Below are 10763 nucleotides of genomic sequence, written 5' to 3'. Positions count from 1 at the left end.
CAGACCAAAGGGCCAAATATAGAAGGGAAGGGAAGGAAAACATCTGAATCAAAGGTTGAGGTAAAACCGAGAGACAGGTGTTTGCGGTGAACCGTGCAATAACCCTCACCTTGGCTCTCGCTCCTCAGGAAGGAACCAAGTGGGGATGGTCCGAAAGAAGTGAGAAAAAGCAAGGCTCAGGATTCGGAGGCCGATTGTCTTACAAAGGGTTCATGGCACAGTGGCGACGCTCTGTCCGTATCAAGAGGCAAGGCTGACCCTTCTTTGTGGGATTCCCACGTGTTGCACCAGGCCTTTCCTGTGAGAAGAATTTGACTGGATTCTATACCAGAATTGTTTTTAAGGGGCTGTGCTTTTCTTTTTCTCCCCCACAAATAAGACTTTGTATTTGTCACCATTAAAAGTCTGAATTTTAGGTAGAGAATGGACTTGAGGACACAGGGAGGGGGAAGGGTAAGCTGGGACGAAGTGAGAGAGTGGCATGGACATATATACACTACCAAACGCAAAATAGATAGCTTGTGGGAAGCAACCACATAGCACAGGGAGATCAGCTCGGTGCTTTGTGACCACCTAGAGGGGTGAGATAGGGAGGGTGGGAGGGAGACGCAAGAGGGAGAAGATATGGGGATGTATGTATATGTATAGCTGACTCACTTTGTTATACAGCAGAAACTAACACACCATTGTAAGCAATTATACTTCAATAAAGATGTTAAAAAAAACAAAAGTCCGAATTTGGAGCAGATCTGTGGAATGGTGGCCTATCTCCATCAGCTCGCTCAACCTTATCGCCAGTCTCATCCCCGGGAGCTTTTCCAGAACCATTGCCTTCACTATGAAGCGCCATGAGTTTCCCAATGTAAACTTGGGCTTCTTCAGCACTTTTACTTTTCTAATGAACACATCATAAAGTGGTGTTTCTAGATTGGCAAGCCTTTTCTATGTCTCTCCCAGTGCAATCTGGAATCAATTTATGGAGCCCTTCTTTCAAATCATTTGTGGGTACCTCTTGGGTCTTGATTTCCATCATCTTTTTCTAGATTTGGGGGACCTATAGGTAGGTGCTGAGTGTAAGAGTTCTTCCAATCTGGTTGTTTCTTTTTCTGTTTTTTAAATAAAACCAACACAACAGACAAAGCAAATGGCCATCAGTAGTCTTGACATCAACCTGAGCTTCAGTCATGGTCTGCCATTCTTTTGACCATGGAGCACATTTTTTCATGGGTAAGATCCATGCCATGGAAGTTGGTCAGACAGTTTTTGCCCTGAATATCCTCGGTAGTTAGCTTGGATTTTCTAAGTGCAACTTCATCCTTCTGTAGATCAACAAGGCTCACTTTAAAAATATGACACTTGAGGCCATCAGATACAATTTTGGTTCCTTGAGTCCTTGAGAATATTGTTTCTTGTACTTCTGATATTGAACATAGCTGATGCTGAAACCTTGCATAATGATTAGTCGAATCCATTTCACCTGCCTTCACTAATCAAGGTCATTTTAAGACTTGAATGTCCTCCAAGCAACATGCAGCCTAAACAATAAGATGTTTGGGGGAGTTTTTTCCAGGAACTTGGAGTCTCAGCTGCAACTAGTTGAAGCTGAGCTAGTTAAAGACTGGATAGGACCGCCGACCCTCCAACTGGGCATGTGCGAGTGTCCTCTTGGTGACCTTTTGATGGCAGAGGACTGAAAACTCCACCCCCAGATAAGTGCCTCTACTTTTGAACTACAGAGGCCTGTACTTAGTTACACCTGCGCAGAACCACGATTACCGCACCTTTTCCCCATGCCCCCCATGCCCCTCACATGCCCCATGCCTCAGACGCCCTGCTTCCATATTCATTATTCCATAAACACGCCCAGCCCCTTGCCTATGGGGAGGCGGAATTGAGTCTTGTCTCCCATCTCCTCATTTGGTCCACCTTGCGGATAAGCCCTGTCTTTGCTGCAGGCCTGGGTGTCTCAGCATTTTGGCTTGCTGAGCACCAGGCAAAACAAAGTTGGTTCGGTAACAAAGCTTTCTTACCAATCTTTCTTAGAAAAGGGACTAACAACTTTCTTCTTGGCTCCCTTTTAGCCACTTTTGTGGGCTGTGGGTTTTTTTATCCCCCTAAGGTAAGAAACCTATGAGCGAGATGGCAGAGTGTGGTTTGGTGAGGAGAGTACTGTGCTTTGGTTTAAGAAATGTGTTTCAACTCTGCCACTGTCCTTGGAGCACGACTGGCCACATACTCTCTATGGTAGAGACTGACTGGCTTTTCACCAAATCAGTATCCTTTCCTCCTGGACACACAAGCTAAACCCAGTTCCCAGTCTTCCTTACAGTCAGATGTGTCTCTATGACAAGTACTGGCCAGTGAAATGTGAACCAGGGTCAGGCAATTGGCAATCAGGCCTGGATCATAATCCTTCTAGATGACCCTCCACCTTCTCTTTTGCCTCACCTTCAGCTATTGATATGTAGGGTTGGCTTTGAAGATCGCAGATCTCTTGAAGATCCCCTCAGCCCTCAGGGTGGCCAAGCAGAGCAGTGGGTGTGCCCAGCTTGGCACCTCAGCTATAAGCAATCTCCTCCGTTTACCTTAGTTCACTGTGCAAGCATTAACTCCTCCTACCGTGTGCCTAAAAATCCCAAAGTAAGGAAGTATTCCAATGGACTCTGCAGTTCCTTCCAGGCCTATCATTTTGGATCTGAAGCTGTCCCCTCATTTATACTTTCATCCCTAGACAAAGACAAGAAGGACACTCTTCTGTCCATTCAAGATCTCCTAGAGGAAGGAGTGGGACTCTTCTCCGTTACCTTCTCCTTCAAGGATAGAGAGAAAAGGGGAGACTATAGAAGAGAGAGAAAAGAAAAAGTCTGTCAGGGCCTATCAGTTAGTTAATGGAAAGGAAGCATAAGGGGCTGTAACATGAAATCTGGGGGACTTCAGGCCAGAGAATGAGGGCGTCATTTGCCATTGCACCTGGTTGGCAGCAGATCTTGGGGTTATAAATCCTGAATGAATGAGAGGCTAGAGCAGTGACAACAAGCTTCTATTCCACTAGGACATCTGATGTCTGTGCTTAATCAAGCCAGCCTCAAATCCTTTTAGAACTGAAGATCTCAGCTAGTCCCCAGTAAATCTCCATTTATATTCCCTCTTCAATAAAGTCTTCTGCCCAACCCAGAAGAGGATGTGAAAGCCACTGCTCCTTTAGGCAAAGGCACTGCTATTTGAAAAACCAAGACATGTATATGCAGGTATGTCCTGTGTAAAGGTAACTTACAATGAGATTTTCTGATTCTGAATGTATGTACAATAGAATGATAACTCCTCTTAGACATAGAAGCAGCACTGTATGTCCCTGTATTAAGAATACATCCCAATTCTAGAATGCTGGGGTTGCATTTGGTGTGTGATGCTAAAGTCAAGCTATGACACTAAAGTCAAACTAAGTCAAACTCACTATTGAAACAATGCATAACTGGTCTACAAAGATGTTTATAAGCCCCCCTCCCTTTTTTTACAAGGTGGGTGAAGGATAATTCCATAGTTTTCATGTCTCTTTTTAAATCTTTGAAACATTTATATAGTGTTTGTTATGTAACAAACATTATGCAACAAATATTGTTCTACATGTTTTTTACAGATATTAATTTGTTTAATTCCCTATGAGGAGGATACTATTATGACTCCCTTTTATAGGTAAGAAAATGAGGAACGGAGATTAGATTATTTGCCCAAATTCACACGGCCAGTTAGTGACAGAGCTGGGATTCAGACCCATCTAGTCTAGAGCCACAGTCTATGTGCTCGGTAACTATGCCATACTGCCTGATTTTTGTTGTTGTTGTTTTGTTTTTTTTGTTTTTGGCTGCATTGGGTCTTCGTTGTTGTGTGCGGGCTTTCTCTAGTTGCGGCGAGCAGGAGCTACTCTTCGTCGCGGTTCTCAGGCTTCGCATTGTGGTGGCTTCTCTTGCTGCGGAGCAGGGCTCTAGGGCACTCAGGCTTCAGTAGTTGCAGCACGTGGGCTCAGTAGTTGTGGCTCGTGGGCTCTAGAGCGCAGGCTCAGTAGTTGTGGCGCATGGGCTTAGTTGCTCCGTGGCAGGTGGGATCTTCCCGGACCAGGGATCAAAGCAGTGTCCCCTGCATTGGTAGGCGGATTCTTAACCACTGAGCCACCAGGGAAGTCCCCCAATTTTTAAAAAATAATTGACTAGCCCTTACCCATGTTTGTCTCATACCCACACATACTCCCCTGCCCTCCCCCCATGCTCATCCTGGTTATACCCAAGCTTACCAAGAAGTCTGAAATGTGATCCTGGCTATGAAAATTCTTCATGGCAAGCATGGCAGTTGAACATAGGCTCTTGGTGAAAAAAATCATTTTTTTCTTATAAAATTTCATTCTTAATGAGAAATGAGAATCAAATATTCAAACTATCCCTCTCTATGGAAAATAGAAATCTACTCTACAATACTGACTTTGCCTCTGTGATTTTCTCGTTGTCGAATATGAGTCAAGAAGACAGTACAATTGTGGCATATTTTAAAGACAAGGTGTTTAAGTGTTCAACGATTAGTATTTTAGTATTAAGGAAGTATTCAGGAAGAGTTTAATGATAAGTGACAAAGACTGTGGGTCAAAGATCTTGTTTCCAGTTGTAGCATAACCAAGGTTGGCTGGTGGAGATGGAGTGACAAAATCTCATCTCTTCAGGCTCTGTTTGCTCATTTTTGAAGTAAGAAGGGCAAACTAGATGCATACTAGGGTCTAATCCAATTCTAGGACCATTCTGGTTTCGTTCTTCCCCTGGCCCGCAAGATCTCTCATGATCTGGCTCCTGACAAACTTTCCAACCTCATCATGTATCCCAAGCTCACTCAGCTCCAGCCACCTGGGTCTCTCTTCTGTTTGTTCCAAAACACTAAGCTCCTTCCCAGCTTAGGGCCTTTCCACTAGCAGTTCCCTCTGCAGGGAAGCCTTTTCCCTGCATCATCACCCGGTTGGCTCTTTTTTGTCGTTCAAGTCACCGATTAACGTTTTTAGTTAGTCTGTCCCCAACATCTCAAGCTAAGTTATTCCCACACCCCAGCACTAACTCTCCATCAATCACCCTGATTTACTATCACCTATCCCCATCTGATATTTTCTTGTCTATTTATTTGCTTATTTGTTCATAGTCTGTCTCCTCTCACTCGGTATAAAACCCCATGAGAATGAGACGTTGTCTTATGGTCTTATCGCCAGTGCCTACATAAAATCATAACAGCCACTGAGCTCAGCACATTTAGTGCTGACCATAGGGACAAAAACAGTGCCTTGGATCTAGACACAGTAGAATTCATTTCTGAGAGCCACATCATGGAGTAAAGAGCTCGATTAATGCTACATTTCCCCTTTTTTACTCAATTTAGTGGTTTCAGAGTAAACATCAGGGTGACTATGCACAGACCCCCATCACAAGAGGTAGGTTTGTACATCCTTTCTCTCCTGCTGACCTACTTCTCAATGACAAACCATGAATCTTCAGTGACATCTTCCCCATTTATATTGCCTGCCTAACAAGCAGAAAATAGCATATCCACCTAAGGAGACCAGCCCCTCGGTGCTGTGGACAGCTGTGTAGTTCTGGTTCTGCAGATTCTGGGCTTCAGGCTCTGAGTGAGGGAGGTTCAAGTCTAGTGGTCAGAGGGCCTAGAGAGTCTGGATGTGGAGCTCTACCTGGTGTTCTGTGATGGCAAGAAAGGTTTCAGGGGTCCTGCTACATCAGTTAATTGAACATTAACTGAAGATGATTCAGTGCTGGTTGCTGCCCTGATGCAAGGGCATTCCTTCTCTCCTAATGGAAGAACAGGGTACCAAACAAGACCACAGTAAACATCTGTCTTGGGTCTCTGACCAGACAGAGAAAGCCTCTGGGGCTTAAGGAAGCTTTGTGGAGTTTCTGGGAGGGACAGCTACAGAAGCTGCTCTTCCTAGCTCAAAAGGGAGAAGTGATGCTCAACTCACAGCTGAAAGCAGGGCCTCCACCCAGGGTAATCACCTGGGATTAGAGTAGAATGAAGAGGAATAATTGGTGAAGTCACAGGGCAATGTCAGAGTGTCACCATCTGGATTTCAGCAGTGGAGGCTCCCCGATCCTGCCCCATGTCAGGAGTCATCTCACATCCATGACCCAGGGATAGAGATCATGTTATTGTTTTTAATGGTTAATTGACTTTGACTTTTCCTTCTCCCCTCCAAACAGTTTCAGAACTTCCAGATCTGTCAAGAGACAACTTCACACTCTCTCAGATTCCTCCACTCACCCCTCAGGACCTCCTAGATCAAATACGACATATAATGACAACTCAAGACTGGTGATATTCTGTCCTATCATAAAAAGATTACAGGGTCAGACATTTCAGCACTTCCTTGCTCCAGTATTTGGTCAAAAAAGTTCTTCCTTAAGCATTACTAACATATCTTTTGCTGCAGTGTCAGCTCATTTCTTCTTTATAATCTACTGTGGAGAAGCCAAATGAGTATCTATATTATTTATGATACTTGAAAACCGTGAAATCAACCCTTACCTTTCTCTCTCTTTCCACTAAATTCCATAAGAGGCCATGCTCCCACCACTCTAATCTATCTGGTAATACTTTTCTGGACTTTAATTCTTTGCATCTTTTAAAATTGTAGAAGTCAGAACTGCATACAGCTCTCATAAGGTCCTTTGGCAAGTCTTGGAGCAATCAGAGTTTTCTTTCCAATTTGTGAAGTCAAATTCCTGTCACTTTAGATCTGGAAATGAACTGCCGACTCACATTCAACATGGATCTCAGCTCTCTTCTTCTCATATGTACTCACCCACTTCTTACCTTAACAGCATTGACTGCATTCATTTTTTGTTCCTAGGTGTACTGGTCTTGTCCCAATCTTATCCTCTTTCAGATAGTTGGCTTCCTAAGTTTTCCAAGTTTACTTACATCTATTGTTCCTTCATTGGAGGTTTCAGAAAACTCAGCCAGCTGAGGAGATATATCTTCACATCATCCGATAAAAATAGGGGAAATCCTGAACCCAAGAAGGTACGACAATGATGTCTGCACCCGATATTAGATCAATCTGGGCCTCATTCCCAAATGGTTTTTTGAAATCCATTCTCAGCTTCCTTTGTTCCCCTGACTTATTCTCACCCTCACACAAACCACCATATTGTTCTGTGTGTCTAGATATTTTTTGCCTCTTTCTGTCATACGTACTTGCCCGATTCTTTTCTAAACATTATTAACTGCATTTGATTTCTGTTCTAGGTATAATGCTCTTACCCCAACTTTATTCTCCCTCAGATAATTGACTTCCCACATTAACACAGTTTACTTACATTTTTCTTCCCCTTTCCTCAGAGATTTTGACACACTCAGTAAGTAAAGACTGCCTGGGAGAATATCGGTTTGTAGTTGCAGTTTCATCATGATGATTACAGAATTTCCTTTCACACTCAAAAATATCTTAGTTTGGATGGTAAATTATACAGTCACTCTACAGACAGGGCACACTGACTCTCAGCTGTCCTTTCAGACCAACTCTGAGCCACACCACATACCTGAGGGTACCTTAGCTTCTTCCAGAACTTCACTTCGAGGTTACACATCATCCTCCCTCCAGGACTAGTTTTGGTGGTCTTAGAAAATAAGTATTTGGGCCCTGTCAGGGCACTGTGGCACTGCCTAGGATTTTAGGCTGATCTCTCTAGCTATTAGAGCCATGAGGGTTAGATGATGATTGCTCTATGTATACATCAGGAGGATGCAATGTAGTGTACCAATTAAAAACTGGAACTTTGGAGCTGAACTGCTTAAGTTCAAACCCTGGCTCTGTCACTTTCACTTATATTTAATTGGAGTATATGAACCCATTTACATGTTCTTTATCAAGAGATGCTGTGTAACAGAGTATATATATGCACAGACCCAGCACTTACTAAATTGCATCTGTTATCCAACAGTTGTGGATTTCCCATGCCACAAGATCTAAGCGTACAGATATGTCACGGGGGACTCAGCTTTAGGCCACCTTGCTCATTCCACTCTAATTCATGGGATGGTAAGCTTGGCAAAATCTCTCTGGCACTAGAACTTCCCCTCCACAAGACAGACCCAACATCTCTTCCGCTCTGGATGCTCTGTAAAGGTTGACTTATGTCATTCATTTACTCATTCACAAAACACAGAGCTAAGGGCTGCAGGGGATCTAAAGAAAGTAATGTCAATGCCTAACTTCAAGGAGTTTATTATTGATCTGGGGATAGTAGAAGTATGCATACAAAAATTAAATGACAAGCAAGACACTGGACCTAGAAATGTTACAAAGAAATAGTATAACGATTAAATGTTAAATGAGTGGGGCCTCTCATAAGATCTACAGGAATTGAGAAAAAAGACAGATCACCTAGGAATAAAGACACCAAGGGAATCAAGACCTAAAATATGAGGGAAGTAATGGATTTGGGATGGAAAAAAATGTTAAATATGCACTAAACTTTAGGATTCAGGCTCAATCTTGTATTTGGCATCAGTTTCAGTCAGCCTCAGGTTCTAGAAGACCAAGTAGCTGAATGTCTACTTCAATATTATTTTTTACTATCCTGGAACTTGTAAATGATCAGTGACCCTGTGACTGTGTTTTACAATCATATCCAATGAGCATAACAGCACCAGTAAGATGACCAAAACGTGACACTTGGATTACTTTTTTTTTTTTTTTTTTTGTGGTACGCGGGCCTCTCACTGTTGTGGCCTCTCCCGTTGCGGAGCATAGGCTCCGGACGTGCAGGCTCAGAGGCCATGGTTCATGGGCCCAGCCACTCCGCGGCATATGGGATCTTCCCGGACCGGGGCACGAACCCGTGCTCCCTGCATCGGCAGGCGGACTCTCAACCACTGCACCACCAGGGAAGCCCTGGATTACTTTTTTTAATAGAGGTGCCAACTTTTTAATTTGCTAAGTAAGTATGTTGGAAAGGACAACACTATCATTTCATAAAATTCATTTCATATTTTGACACCAAAAGCAGATTAGACATAATTAGACAATTTTAATATCTCAATATTAACTTTCAAGTGTGGGTCAATGTGCTAAATATCATTAGAGTAAAAAAAATTACTTTATTTGCTTATCTGCTAATATAATATCTCTCAATTAGAATACGAAATATATTTATCATTGTAAAAGTAAAATGCCTTACTAATTATTCATGATTATAATAGCTAGTAATTTGTATAAAAAATTAATAACTTTCTAATAGGTAACTATAATAGAGTTTGACTACTAACACACATATTAAGAGAAAGTGCATTTCCTAGATAACTTAGGAAGAATGTTATATTTTTTTCAAATGTACACAGGTTTAAAAAAATTTAAATAATAATACAGGGCAGAATAATGATGATTAGGTTTATTGTAATTATAACCTTTATATAATTGTTTGCTATACTACTGAAAAAACTTTTCCTTAAATTATATTCTGCTCTTAACAAAAAGTTAGTGATGTTATTAAATGTGTTTCCTTTGTATCTCATATAGCAGATATTTAGATGAGCAGAAACTACCAGAAATCTTATTTTTTAAGGTTGGCAGCATTTAGGATTAATGACGAATTGAACTAGGTTTCTGCTTTACCTGTTTCCTGAAGGATTTCTGGATCTCAAACAATGACCATCACAGGGAATCTTACTGAAGAAATATTTATAGCATGGAAAAATCAGGAAAGAAAACTGTCATATAATTGTCATTGGCAGTGGAACAAACATGAAGATGCCATGAATGATTTAGAAAATACAAACAAGTCTGGTTCACACCATTCATATGTGTGGTCAGAAAATAATTCTAGGACAGAATTATATAACAGAATAAGCAGTGATCAGCAAAAAGATGGTGAATCACTCTGATCAGTCTTCTCTACCCAGACAGGAACTCCTTGATGCTTAAAAGATTTGAGAATTGCCAGGTACTTATGCATGGTATACAAACAAGATGGAATAGCAGTTAATACATGTACAAAAAAAAAAAAGGCCACTTGGCAAAGGATGTCTTAACCTTTTCCTGACAGCAGTGCCAACACAACAGGATTTACTGCCACCATAGTACCTACGGGATGGAGTCTGTGTGCTGACGCCTGCTGAAGAAGTAGCAACCACGGAGTTCCCTAGAGAGGACAACCGTTCCTGCATGGTACCTTCTCGAAAGATCCCCCAATAATGCCATGCCAGGTGTGCCTAAAATGAGAACAAGAATGCAAAAGGAAATTCTGAAATGGTTTTGTTATCTGGAGATCTACTTACTTTGTCCCACTGACACACTTCCACATTCAGATTTTAAGGACAGTTTTTTCTCAAGTGATTAAGGGAAGCAGCAAGAACATGCAAAATATTAGAAATAATTTAAATGAAAGTAAAAATCTTAAATTAACTTTTGGAAATAGTCAGAAAATAACTTCTTCAAGTGTTTTTTTCATCCAATAATCATTTATTGAGTACCTATGCAGCACTGAATCTGGAACCATACTGCATGGGTTCAAATTCCAGCTGGGTCACTTGCTGGCTATACAACCTTGGAGTAGTTATTTAAATGTCTCTAAGTTTTCTCATCTATAAAATGGAATTAATCATAATATCTACTTCATAAATGGAATTAATCATAATACCCACTGGGTTTTTTGCTTTTTAAATTTTATTATTTAAAGAACAAAATAAAAGAGATTATATGCCAAATATATATACCATATATA

The 10763-nt window shown here is 41.5% G+C and overlaps 1 pseudogene across 1 annotated transcript; it reads right to left on the bottom strand.

Moving 5' to 3' along the window:
- Positions 1-715: 715 nt before the first annotated feature.
- LOC308614089 (small ribosomal subunit protein eS1-like) lies at positions 716-1472 on the bottom strand (annotated as a pseudogene). The gene has a single exon. The product of its transcript is annotated as a small ribosomal subunit protein eS1-like (transcript).
- Positions 1473-10763: the final 9291 nt, after the last annotated feature.

The sequence above is a fragment of the Mesoplodon bidens genome (assembly GCF_964165515.1).
Source record: "Mesoplodon bidens genome assembly, chromosome: 3".
Classification (NCBI taxonomy): domain Eukaryota; kingdom Metazoa; phylum Chordata; class Mammalia; order Artiodactyla; family Ziphiidae; genus Mesoplodon; species Mesoplodon bidens.
This window is presented reverse-complemented; position numbering and strand designations above follow the sequence as displayed.